We start from the raw sequence: 11,785 nt of genomic DNA, 5'->3' as shown, positions 1-11,785 counted from the left end.
TGCCTGTAGTCCCAGCTACTTGGGAGGCTGAGGCAAGAGAATGGCGTAAACCCGGGAGGCGGAGCTTGCAGTGAGCTAAGATCTGGCCACTGCACTCCAGCCTGGGCGACAGAGCGAGACTGTCTCAAAAAAACAAAACAAAACAAAACAAAACAAAAATACCCATGCAATGGCAACAATAAAGTGAAGAACAAGAGATCATCAAACTGAATCCGTGCATGTCTCAATTTAACAAATTCAACATTTGCTTCCTCTACATACAACATATACTTATTTCAAAAATTTGTATAAACTAGGGGTGGGGCATGATGGCTCACACCTGTAATCCCAGCAATTTGGGGGGCCAAGGTGGGTGGATCATTCATAGTCAGGAGTTCAAGACCAGCCTGGCCAACATGGTAAAATCCCTCTCTACCAAAAATACAAAAACTAGTGGGCTGTGGTAGCGCGTGCCTGTAATCCCAGCTACTCAGCAGGCTAAGGCAGGAGAAACACTTGAACCCGGGAGGCACAGGTTGCAGTGAGCCGAGATTGCGCCACTGCTCTCCAGCCTGGGGGACAGAGCCAGACTCAATCTCAAAAAAAAAGAAAGAAAACTTTTTAGAAAATTTTTGTATAAACTGATCATTCTAAAGGTACCAGAGGAGCCTGTTACTGTATTAAATCAGATATGAATTATGTTGTAAAGTGAAACAGATGTCTTTGTGGTAAATTCACATTTTCACATGCGGAATTTTATTTTACCAAGTAGGACACATTCTATAGATGCCTTTAGTTTCTCTTGCTTTCTTATTTATTTATTTATTTATTTATTTAGAGACAGAGTCTTGATCTGTTGCCAGGCTGGAGTACAGTAGTGCGATCTTGGCTACTGCAACCTCCACCTCCCGGGTTCAAGCGATTCTCCTGCCTCAGCCTCCCGAGCAGCTGGGACTCCAGGTGCCCGCCAATTTTCGTAGTTTTAGTAAAGATGGAGTTTCACCATGTTGGCCAGGACGGTCTCGATCTCCCAAAGTGTTGGGATTACAGGCATGAGTCACTGTGCCTGGCCTCTCTTTCCCTTTATACTGTGAGTTTAGGAAAAGTAAAGCATGCTTTTACCTTCTGCAAAGCTCTAAAAAAATCACCTACTTAGAGAAGTATACACAATAATCATTTACTGATAATGATAAAATGATTCGAATTTTATGAAAAATAAGCTAATCATGAGATCAAACAACGGTCACAGACTATCTAATATTTTATGAGTAAAAAAAATAATGCTCTCACCGGGTGGAGTGGCTCAGGCCTGTAATCCCAGCACTTTGGGAGATTGTGGTGGGAGGACTGCTTGAGTCCAGGAGTTTGAGACTAGCCTGGGCAGCATAATGAGACCCCATCTCTATATTTTTTTTTTATTTTTTATTTAATAATAATAAAAAAAAACAGGTTTTCCAATAACAGAAATTATCATGGGAAATAATACTGGTGTTCACATCTTCTAATTCAAAAAGAAAATCTTGGCCAGGCACAGTGGCTCATGCCTGTAATCCCAACACTTTGGGAGGCCAAGGCGGGCAGATTAACACGGTGAAACCCTGTCTCTACTAAAAATACAAAAAAATTAGCCAAGTGTGGTGGCGGGCGCCTTAGTCCCAGCTACTCGGGAGGCTGAGGCAGGAGAATGGTGTGAATCCGGGAGACGGAGTTTGCAGTGAGCCAAGATCTCACCACTGCACTCCAGCCTGGGCAACAGAGCGAGACTGTCTCAAAAAAAAAGTGTACTTCTGGGCTAGGCGTAGTGGCTCACACCTGTAGTCTCAGCAATTTGGTAGGCCGAGGAGGGCTGATGTTTGAGCTTAGGACTTCAAAGACCAGCCTGGGCAACACAGTGAAACCCCATCTCTACAAAAAACTTGGGTATGGTGATGTGCGCTTGTAGTCCCAGTTGCTCAGGAGGCTGAGGTGGGAAGATCCCTTGAGCCCGGGAAGCAAGGTTGCAGTGAGCTGAGATCATGTCACTGCACTCCAGTCAGGGCAACAGAGTGATGCTGTCTCAAAAAAAAAAAAAAAACAAAAAAACAAGTTTGCTTCTGGAAGAGCTCAGTTCTATGTTTTCTTCCTACCTGAGATGTTACATAAATAATCCAGACTTTTCTAACATTAAAATATCATACAATTATTGCTATGGATAATAGGAAAGTATATACACTGAGGGAAACACTAATTGTGTTAACAAGATTACTAAATGTTTTCCAATTGAGTAATTTTTTTTTTTGAGATGGAGTCTTTCTCTGTCACCCAGGCTGAAGTGCAGTGGTGCGATCTCGTCTCACTGAAACCTCAGCCTCCCAGGTTCAAGCGATTCTCCTGCCTCAGCCTCCTGAGTAGCTAGGACTGTAAGTGCCCACCACCAAGCTCAGCTAATTTTTGTATTTTTAGTAGAGACGGGGTTTCACCATGTTGGCGAGGCTGGTCTTGAACTCCTGACCTCAGGCGATCTGCCCACCTTGGCCTCACAAGTTGCTGGGATTACAGGCATGAGCCACTGTTTTTTAATATCCACCTCTCCCATCCTACATTTTGAAATAAAGACAATAAAATAATGTGTAAGTTTGCCAGACATAGCGGCTCACGCCTGTAATCCCTGCACTTCGGGAGGCCAAGGAGGGCAGATTACCTGAGGTGAGGAGTTCGAGACCACCCTGGCCAACATGGTGAAATCCCGTCTCTACTAAAAATACAAAAATTAGCCAGGCGTGGTGACACACACTTGTAATCCCAGCTACTCGGGAGGCTAAGGCAGGAGAATCGCTTCAGCCTGGGAGACGGAGGTTGCAGTGAGCCGAGATTGTGCCACTGCACTCCAGCCTGGCCGACAGAGTGAGACTGTCTCAAAATAAATAAATAAATAAATAAAAAGTGTAAGTTTTCTTTAAAGTATTAAATGTGTCATACAGATATATAAGATGGTGATACCATTAATAGATTTTCTGACACTTTCTGCTTTCTGTGTCATTTTAAAGAGTTAACTATTCATCTAGATAATTGCACATTTTAAAAATTCTTGTGAGACAACGATACGTTTCTAAGTAATCCCTTTCAAGCTTTGTAAACAACTGTGATGAACTTCTTTTTTCCTGAGACAGGGTCTTACTCTGTTCCTCAGGTTAGAGTGCAGTGATGCAATCATGACTCACTGCATCCTCGACCTCCTGGGCTCCAGTGATCCTCCCACCTCAGCCTTCTGAATAGCTGGGACTACAGGTGCACAAAACCACACACAGCTAAAGCTAATTTTTATATTTTGTGTGGAGACAAGGTTTCACCATGTTGCCCAGGCTTGTCACGAACTCCTAGGCTCAAGCAATTCGCCTGCCTCAGCCTCACAGTGTGCTGGAATTACAAGCGTGAGCCACCCCACCTGGCCTGTGATGGACTTTCAATGATTCAGAAGTTGTAACAAACGCTGCTTTACTTCGAATAGTATCATTACAATAGTTTTTAATACAATTGTAAAGCACAACTGAGTAGAATTTTATTTTTTCTCTTTAGTCTCTAGAAAACATTTAAAGTCTAAAGAGAAGTCCCTTTAGACAGGTCCAGACCAGGCGCAGTGGCTCATGCCTGTAATCCCAGACCCCATCTCTATTTTTCTTTAATCTAAATTTAAAAATATATAGAGGAAATTTTAAAAGACACCTCTGAAGAATATTAATTTCTAGTCTCCCAATACCAAATTTGACACATTAGTCTAAACCACTAGTTACAGCCATCATTTTTTTCTTTTAGCAAACTGACTTATCCTGCTCTTATACTAACAAATACACATTACACATGACGGGATCCTTCTATTATCCTCAATTATAAGAACTTCATTATAGTAAAAACACAACAAATACTAGTTTTACAATGTAAAATTCACTGACTTGCACAATAATGAATCCAGAAAAATGATTCAGTGATATGCTAAAAGAATCTACAACTCTCTTTAACAAAAAGTAAATTAAAACATGAAACAAAGGAGGAAAAACAAGACCAAAAATCATTAGAAGATGCCAATCATTACTACACAGCTTTCCTAACTTGCCCCTCACAATCCATTAAGCAAAAGATGCTCAATCCAATTCTGCCAACTACCCCATAAGATAGTTTCATCCTTAAGACATCATTATATCTGACACTTTCTAACAGACCAAAGCTAACCAATTCAAAAATCAGAGAAACCAAGAGTCAACGAAATTCAAACACTTTAAAAACAGTATATTTAACTTAGCAGGAGAAAACAAAACATATGCCAGGGGTGGTGGCTCACACCTGTAATCCCAGCACTTCGGGAGGCCAAGGCAGACGGAAGGTCAGGAGTTTGAGACCAGCCTGGCCAAAAGGGTGAAACCCTGTCTTTACTAAATCTACAAAAAAGCTGGGTATGGTGGTGCCCGCCTGTAATACCAACTACCAGGGAGGCTGAGGCAGGAGAATCACTTGAACCTGGAAGACAGAGGTTGCAATAAGCCGTGATTATGCCACTGCAATCCAGCCTGGGCGACACAGCGAGACTTCATCTCAAAAAAAAAAAAAAAAGAAAGAAAAAAACAAAACATTTGCCATAAATTGTACAACTTGTCAGATGTCTGAGTTTTATAAAATGCAAACAAAAAATGTAATCTGAAATTTCAAAAATATTGCTAGCGAGATTCCTCTCACTACCCAAATTCTCACTATGTAAACTCAGAAATGGAATAGACTCATTCAAAACATTTGTGATTGGGCAATATTCAGCAAAGCTGTCCTTCTCTATCCAAACTCTTGTCATTCACTATTCAAAATTGAGGCATAAAATAGATTTAAATAATATGGTATACCACATTATCTGAACTTGGTATGTGAACCCTCACCATAAAGAGGCAGAAATTTAGATCATCTGTGCCATTACATAACCCCATCAAATAACTAACAATTTTAATAACTCATAGAAAGGATGTTTAAGAAAGCTTTTCTTGTCTGGGAGCGGAGGCTCACGCCTGTAATCCCAGCCCTTTGGGAGGCCAAGGCAGGCAGATCACCTGAGGTCAGGAATTTGAGACCAGCCTGGCCAACGTGGTGAAACCCTGTCTCTACTAAAAATTCAAAAATTAGCCGGGCATGTTGGTGTGTGCCTGTAATCCCAGCTACTTGGGAAGCTGAAGCAGGAGAACCGCTTGAACCCGGGAAGCGGAGTTTGCAGCGAGTCAAGCCAAGATTACACCACTGCACTCTGGCCTGGGTGACAGAGAGAGACTTCATTTCAAAAAAAAAAAAAAAAAAAAAAAAGAAAGCTTTTCTTGAGAATTCTATTTCATTCTATTACCATGCTCATTATTCTCTTCGTAAGGTATCCTGCAGTTTAGCTTTTGTTACAGTGTATTTGGTCATGTGTTGATATGTAATTGTTCTTAAATGGGGAGTATAATGAGAAAAAATATTTGCAAAGCATACACTGATAAGTATATCCAGAATATATACAAAACTCTTACAATTCAACAATAAATAATAACCCAATTTTAAGAATGGGCAAGGGATCTGAATATTACCTCCAACGGTATGCAAATTGCCAAGAAGCACATGAAAAGATGTTTAACATTGCTAGGAAAATGCAAATCAAAACCACAATGAAATATAACTTGTCTTTTTTTTTTGTATTTGTTGGTTTTTGAAATAGGACTTCATACCTACTAAAATAGCTATTATATAATCAAAACAGACAATAACAAATGTTAGAGTGGATGTGGATAAATGGAATTCTCATACAGTACTGGTGGGAATGTAAAATTCTGCAGTCACTTTAGGAAACAATTTGGCAGTTTCCACAAAACTAAAACAAAGTTACCACATGACCCAGTAATTCCGTCCTAGGTACATAAGAAAACTAAAAACAAATGTCCACACGAAAACTTCTACACAAATATTCATAGAAGCATCATTCATAATAGCCCCAAGTGGAAACAACCCAAATGTCCATCAACTGATTAACGGATAAATAAAATGTGGTATGTCCATACAATGCAGTGTTATTTAGCCATAAAAGAAACAAAGTGCTGATAATGCCATAACATGAATGAATCTTAAAAACATTATGCTAGGTGAAAGAAGCCAGACACAAAAAGCCATATATTGTATGACTCCAATTACATGCAATGTCCAGAACAGACAAATCCACAAAACAGAAAGCAGATTATAGTAGCTGCCAAGAGCTGGATCACGGGAGGAATGGAATGTGGAACTGCCTACGGATGTAGGGTTTCTTTTTTAGGAAATAAGAATGTTCTGAGGGTGGGTGTGGTGGCGCACACCTGTAATCCCAGGACTTTGGGAGACTGAGGCAGGCGGATCAATTGAGCCCAGGAGTTCAAGACCAGCCTGGGCAACATGGCAAGACCCCACTGCTGAAAAAAATAAAAATAAAATGTTCTGGAATTAGACAGTGATGATACATGCACAACCTTGTATTTGAGTTAACTAAAACCCACTAAGTTGTTATGGTATGTGAATTATCTCTCACTTAAAAAATGAAAAAAAAATTCAAGGTATGGACCACTGTACTTGGGATACTTGCTGAATACAAGAATGGTCAATAAAATGAGCTAATGGTTTATATTGGATTTTTATCCCCAGAGCAATGTGCAAGTGTATGGAATAGTAAAAGGAATTTAAAAATAAACACAGATAGACTAGAAGATAATTTATACAGTAGTGATGTTAAGTTTTTCACTTGAAACTATGAAAAGTAACAGCTTTGCTTATTTGCATCTATCCAATATCACAAACTTGAGATTCCACACAACAGATGGACACACTTAAAGGAAATATGAATCAAGAGAGAGGTTCGGAGGCACATAGAAACAAATCAAGCCCCTCTACTGAGCTTTCTGAGCTAGTCTGCAAGCCAGGGAAGAAAGCCAATCCCATTATTTAATATATACCTTTAACTGCCACATTTCACAGCAAATACTTTTTGACTCTTTCCAAATACCAACTCCAACTTCCAAGGATGAAAATCTGTCAATCTTAAAGGTATTTCAAAAATAGGTTTGTAATAGCAATGGAAAGCATAACCTCCAAATGAGCTTGCTTAGAAGATAATACTTTTGTGGATGATAATATTGTCCCTGTAAAGGTGGTTTAAAAAAGAATCTGTCGGCCAGGCGCGGTAGCTCATGCCTGTAATCCCAGCACTTCAGGAGGCTGAGGCGGGTGGATCCCGAGGTTAGGAGTTCAAGACCAGCCTGGCCAAGATGCTGAAACCGCGTCTCTACTAAAAATACAAAAAAAAAAAAATAGCTGGGCGTGGTGGCACGCGCCTGTAATCCCAGCTATTTGGGAGGCTGAGGCAGAGAATTTCTTAAACCTGGGAAGTGGAGGGTGCAGTGAGCGGAGATTGCACCACTGCACTCCAGCCTGGGCATAGAGTGAAACTCCGTCTCAAAAAAAAAAAAAAAAAAAAAAAAGAGGCTGGGTGCAGTGGCTCACGCCTGCAATCCCGGCACTTCGGGAGGCCAAGGCGGGTGGATCACGAGGTCAGGAGATCGGGACTATCCTGGCTAACTGGTGAAACCCAGTCTCTGCTAAAAAGACAAAAAATTAGCCGGACGTGGTTGCAGGCGCCTGTAGTCCCAGCTACTCGAGAGGCTGAGGCAGGAGAATGGCGTGAACCCGGGAGGCAAAGGTTGCAGTGAGCTGAGATCGTGCCACCACTGCACTCTAGTCTGGGCGACAGAGCAAGACTCCGTCTCAAAACAAACAAACAAAAAAAGGATTCTGTGTCCTTTTTTTAGAGTTTCACAATGAAATCCTTAACTAAAGGAAACATTCCTCCCCTGGGCTAAGGAAAAAAACGTGTTGCAAACTGCAAGTTGCCTAACAAAAAATCTCCACTTTCTAACATGCATTAGAAAATCCTACAACCTACCTTTGCAAACCTATCGTGTATATCCCTTACACTAATCATGAACTGCAGTTTAAATTGACAAGTCATTGCTGTCCTTCTCCGCTTTTGCTCATGCCATTTATCACGAATGGAATGCCTTTTCCATATTCATTAGAATGAAGCAAAAATCTACCACCTTCAAGAAATCTTCCTTCATCATCTCAGGAGAGATTTATTTCACTTCTAAACACCACTAGCATTTGCTTGTATCATCATATGACACACTATGCCTTGTACAATAACTGATTACATTTTCTCTAAGATTTAAAAGTTCCTTAAGGTTAAGGCAGCTTTCCCAGTAACTTTGTTTGCCCACAGTGCCTGATAAAAGACAGATACTTATTTAAATGAAGTAAACACCTAACTGCCCTTCATCCTAAAAACAGCATGCATACAAACAGCTAGGTGATTAGGCAGGTACTCTGAAGTGGCAAGTTCTATCAGGCAAGCGACTTTGGGAGGCTGAGACAGGAGGAGTTTGAGACCAGCCTGGAAAACATAGCCAAATTCTATCTCTAAAAAAAAATTCAAATAAAAATAAAAGTGGCATCAAATAACCAATTCTCATTATGTAAGAAATTCCAGGCCCCCCTGTGTAGTTCCATAAGGCTAAAAAATGGCATAATTCAAATACTTCCTAGAATTGCTCCAGCTACAAGAACGTTTGAGGAAATTAGGGCAATCTGAAATAACTTTCTGAAAGTCAAAGAGACTCATCTGCCATCCTATTTTTAGCCAAGCTACAGCTAAGCTGAAATCACCACAACTTTCCCCACATTAGGAAGAGCTTCTTGAAAATACGGCAAGGGCAAGGTGCAGCAAAGCAAAAGGTTACATCACATCAGGCGCAGAGAGAGCCTAGATCTTCCTGGAATCTAAACTGATCATCCTAGTCTCAGAGGACTCCTTAATAATCACCTGGCAACCAAATATCCATCTTGATCATAATCACCGTCTGAACCCAGGACTAACTCCAATTCAACTGAACCTAATCATTTAATCACCAACTTCACCACCATCGCCTGCCCCCACACCCTCCAAAAAAGTATTAATAGAAGGGAGAATTTGATTTTGGAAATGACTGAGAATTTTTAATCCAAAGGGCTGTAAATTAAATACCTTTCAGAAACCAAATGACCCTAAAGCATTCATCAGTCAAGAGAATCAAATAGGTTAACTGTTTAGAACCAATTCCACTAAAAGAGGAATTACTACATCGGGAAGTAAACAAGTTACCTTTTAAATTGTGTAAGCATCACTGCCAGTCCTTTTAAATATAGAAAGTTCTTAACACTACAATTAATTTACTTAGAACTCTCCTCTTAAAGAACAAAATTACATATAATAAAAGAGAAAATATAAGGCCCCATTGATTTTAGTTGGGAGACTACGAATATGTTACTGCTCAGATTAAAATATTGCTCTGCACTCTGGACTCTGTAATCTTCTGAACTTTACTACCTTTAAAGTGGAAATTTGGACTTAAAAGTATGCTTAAAGAAATTTGATCACCAGATTAAAATCTGCCTTCAAAAAGTGAATCAAAATTTTGATATTCCATTGAGATATTTACAGAAATAATTTGTCAGTCATAATTTTAAGAATTAAAAACACGGCCGGGCACGGTGGCTCACACTTTGGGAATCTCAGCACTTTGGGAAGCCGAGGCGAGCGGATCAGGAGGTCAGGAGTTCGAGACCAGCCTGGCCAATATGGGGGAAACCCCGTCTCTACTAAAAATTAGCTGGGCGTGGTGGCGCACGCCTGTAGTCCCAGCTACTCGGGAGGCTTAGGTAGAAGAACCCCTTGAACCTGGAAGGCGGAGGTTGCAGTGTGCCGAGATGGCGCAACTGCACTCCAGCCAGGGCAACAGAGCGAAACTCCGTCTCAAAAAAACAAACAAACAAAAAAGAACAACAACAACAAAAACACACCTTGTCAAGCAGCAGTAACTAATCACTAACTAGCAATTACTGATAAAATGGGGTCCCGAGGCAGGAGGCCAGGATTAAAAGCAAAGAGAATTAGAATAAGACACACTAATTAAAATCATCTAAACTAAAGCAACATGGAACTTAGAAAATCTACAGGACAGGACTACATTATAAATTTAAAAATCTTTCAGACTAAAAAGCCCTGCTGAAAAAACCAATCACTAACAAATGTGAAACATACAAGAACCAAAAATTATTCAAAACAATTCCAGCATTTGATACTAACCCACAATTCTGAAAACGCAATTTCATGCTTCTCAAAACCTGCTATATGCTCTCTTCTATGATAGTACGAAATAACAAATAATTCAAAAAGTACTTAAACCGACGTGACATTTTAGTAAAAGTATAATAGGTTTGAAAGAATAAAACAAGTAGAGATAGAGCAGAGTACAGGATAACTGAGAGCCAAAAGGCTGTTTCCTGGAGGGCAGCACTGGTCTTGGATTGGCAGAAGGGGATTTTTAAAATATATTCATGAGATAAATTATACCAAAAAAATGACTCATGCCTTTATTATTTGCACAAGCATATGTTTGAAAATGCACTTTTAACCTTTGGACAACCAAAGTGGTATCACATACCTTAAAGCATTGTTGCCTATATTAATTTTGGTGTTAAAGTCTAAATCCTTAACGAAACTCACGCTATACATTTTCGTAATGAAACCCTGTAGAAATGGAAAGGCGTATATTCTTCAAGTAAAGGTTACCTGATTTTTCACTTGTTTAAAGTTTCAGTTTTGCTTTTCAATCTATTATCGAAAACACCCCTTGTGGGACACTGTAAAGGGCAGACCCTCCTGTCAAGCCAGAAGGCTCAAACACAAAGACATTGAGCTAACCAAGTGCTGTAATTCTTCCAAACTGAGCCTCTCCACACCCCCTCCACCCTTCCCCCCAACAGATATGTCTATTAAATCAGTGTCTGTTCTCCCCCTCGCACAACAAAGAGAACTTCTCACCGCATGAAATTGCCGCTGAATGGACACCAGAAAGCAGGATTTGCATAATTCCTTCCAACGAAACCCTGTCGGGAAGGAGGGGATGAGGGGCCCAAGCGAACGGATAGATTCTCCTACATTCTGCCGGGAAGACCTGGTTCCCAAGAATATTCCCCTGGGGGAGACAGGGCTGGAATTCTGGGCCTCCCCGAGGACTGGGCGTGGGGGACAGCGGACGACGAGAGGGCATCTCCCCACACACCAGCAGCACCGAAGCAAAGACGGGGAAGTAACAATGCTGGAGGACAGGAGAGTCAGACACAAGGATGAACTGGGGCTACGGGGCGGCGGGCGGAGCGGAGACACCACACGGGCCACTTACTTTTTGGAGGGGGGTTAAATATATGAGTTAAGCCCTTATGGTCCCGCCGGCCGCCGCACAGAGGGAAACGGGACCTTGGGAGAGAAAAACAGACAAAACACATAGTGTGAGAGGCGCAGCTCCGCCGCCCGGCCCCTCCCGGGGCGCCCCCGTCCGCGCTCCCTCCGGCCCGCAGGGAAAAAGCCACCCGAGGGCGGCCCAAGGTCCAGGAGGCGGGGGGCGGACGGGGCATTCGGGCGAGGCTGCGGCTCCGGCCAATCCCCCGGAGGGGACGAGAGCGACCCCCGCCGAGGCTCCTCGGTCGGACCCAGTCCCACCCCCTCCTCCCCGCGGCACGACACCGAACACAAATACGCACACACCGACCCGTGCGTCGAGGATTAACTCCCCGGCCGCCGCCGCCCGCTGAGGAAGTGCAGCCGCTGCCCCCCGCGGCCATGACACCCCACTTGGCTCGGTCAGGCGCACCCGGGGACTGTGACAGCTCCAGCTCCCTCCGCCCCCATCTCCACCTCACGCTT

The 11,785-nt window shown here is 42.0% G+C and overlaps 1 protein-coding gene across 4 annotated transcripts in view; it reads right to left on the bottom strand.

Annotated features, from left to right (window-relative positions):
* LOC105554042 (ligand-dependent corepressor) overlaps positions 1–11,785 on the bottom strand; it is a 167,208-nt gene extending 155,423 nt beyond the window's left edge. For 2 of the 4 annotated variants that reach the window (XM_012000283.1, XM_012000297.1), the window contains exons 1-2: positions 11,631–11,785; positions 11,265–11,338 (exon numbers count right to left, since the gene is read on the bottom strand). The gene's annotated coding sequence lies outside the window, so the exon portion shown is untranslated. Of the gene's footprint in view, positions 1–11,264; positions 11,339–11,622 lie in introns of those variants that run through there. The other 2 variants (XM_012000308.1, XM_012000288.1) reach the window with 2 other exon arrangements.

The sequence above is a fragment of the Mandrillus leucophaeus genome, unplaced genomic scaffold (genome assembly GCF_000951045.1).
Source record: "Mandrillus leucophaeus isolate KB7577 unplaced genomic scaffold, Mleu.le_1.0 Scaffold117, whole genome shotgun sequence".
Taxonomy (NCBI): Eukaryota; Metazoa; Chordata; class Mammalia; order Primates; family Cercopithecidae; genus Mandrillus; species Mandrillus leucophaeus.
This window is presented reverse-complemented; position numbering and strand designations above follow the sequence as displayed.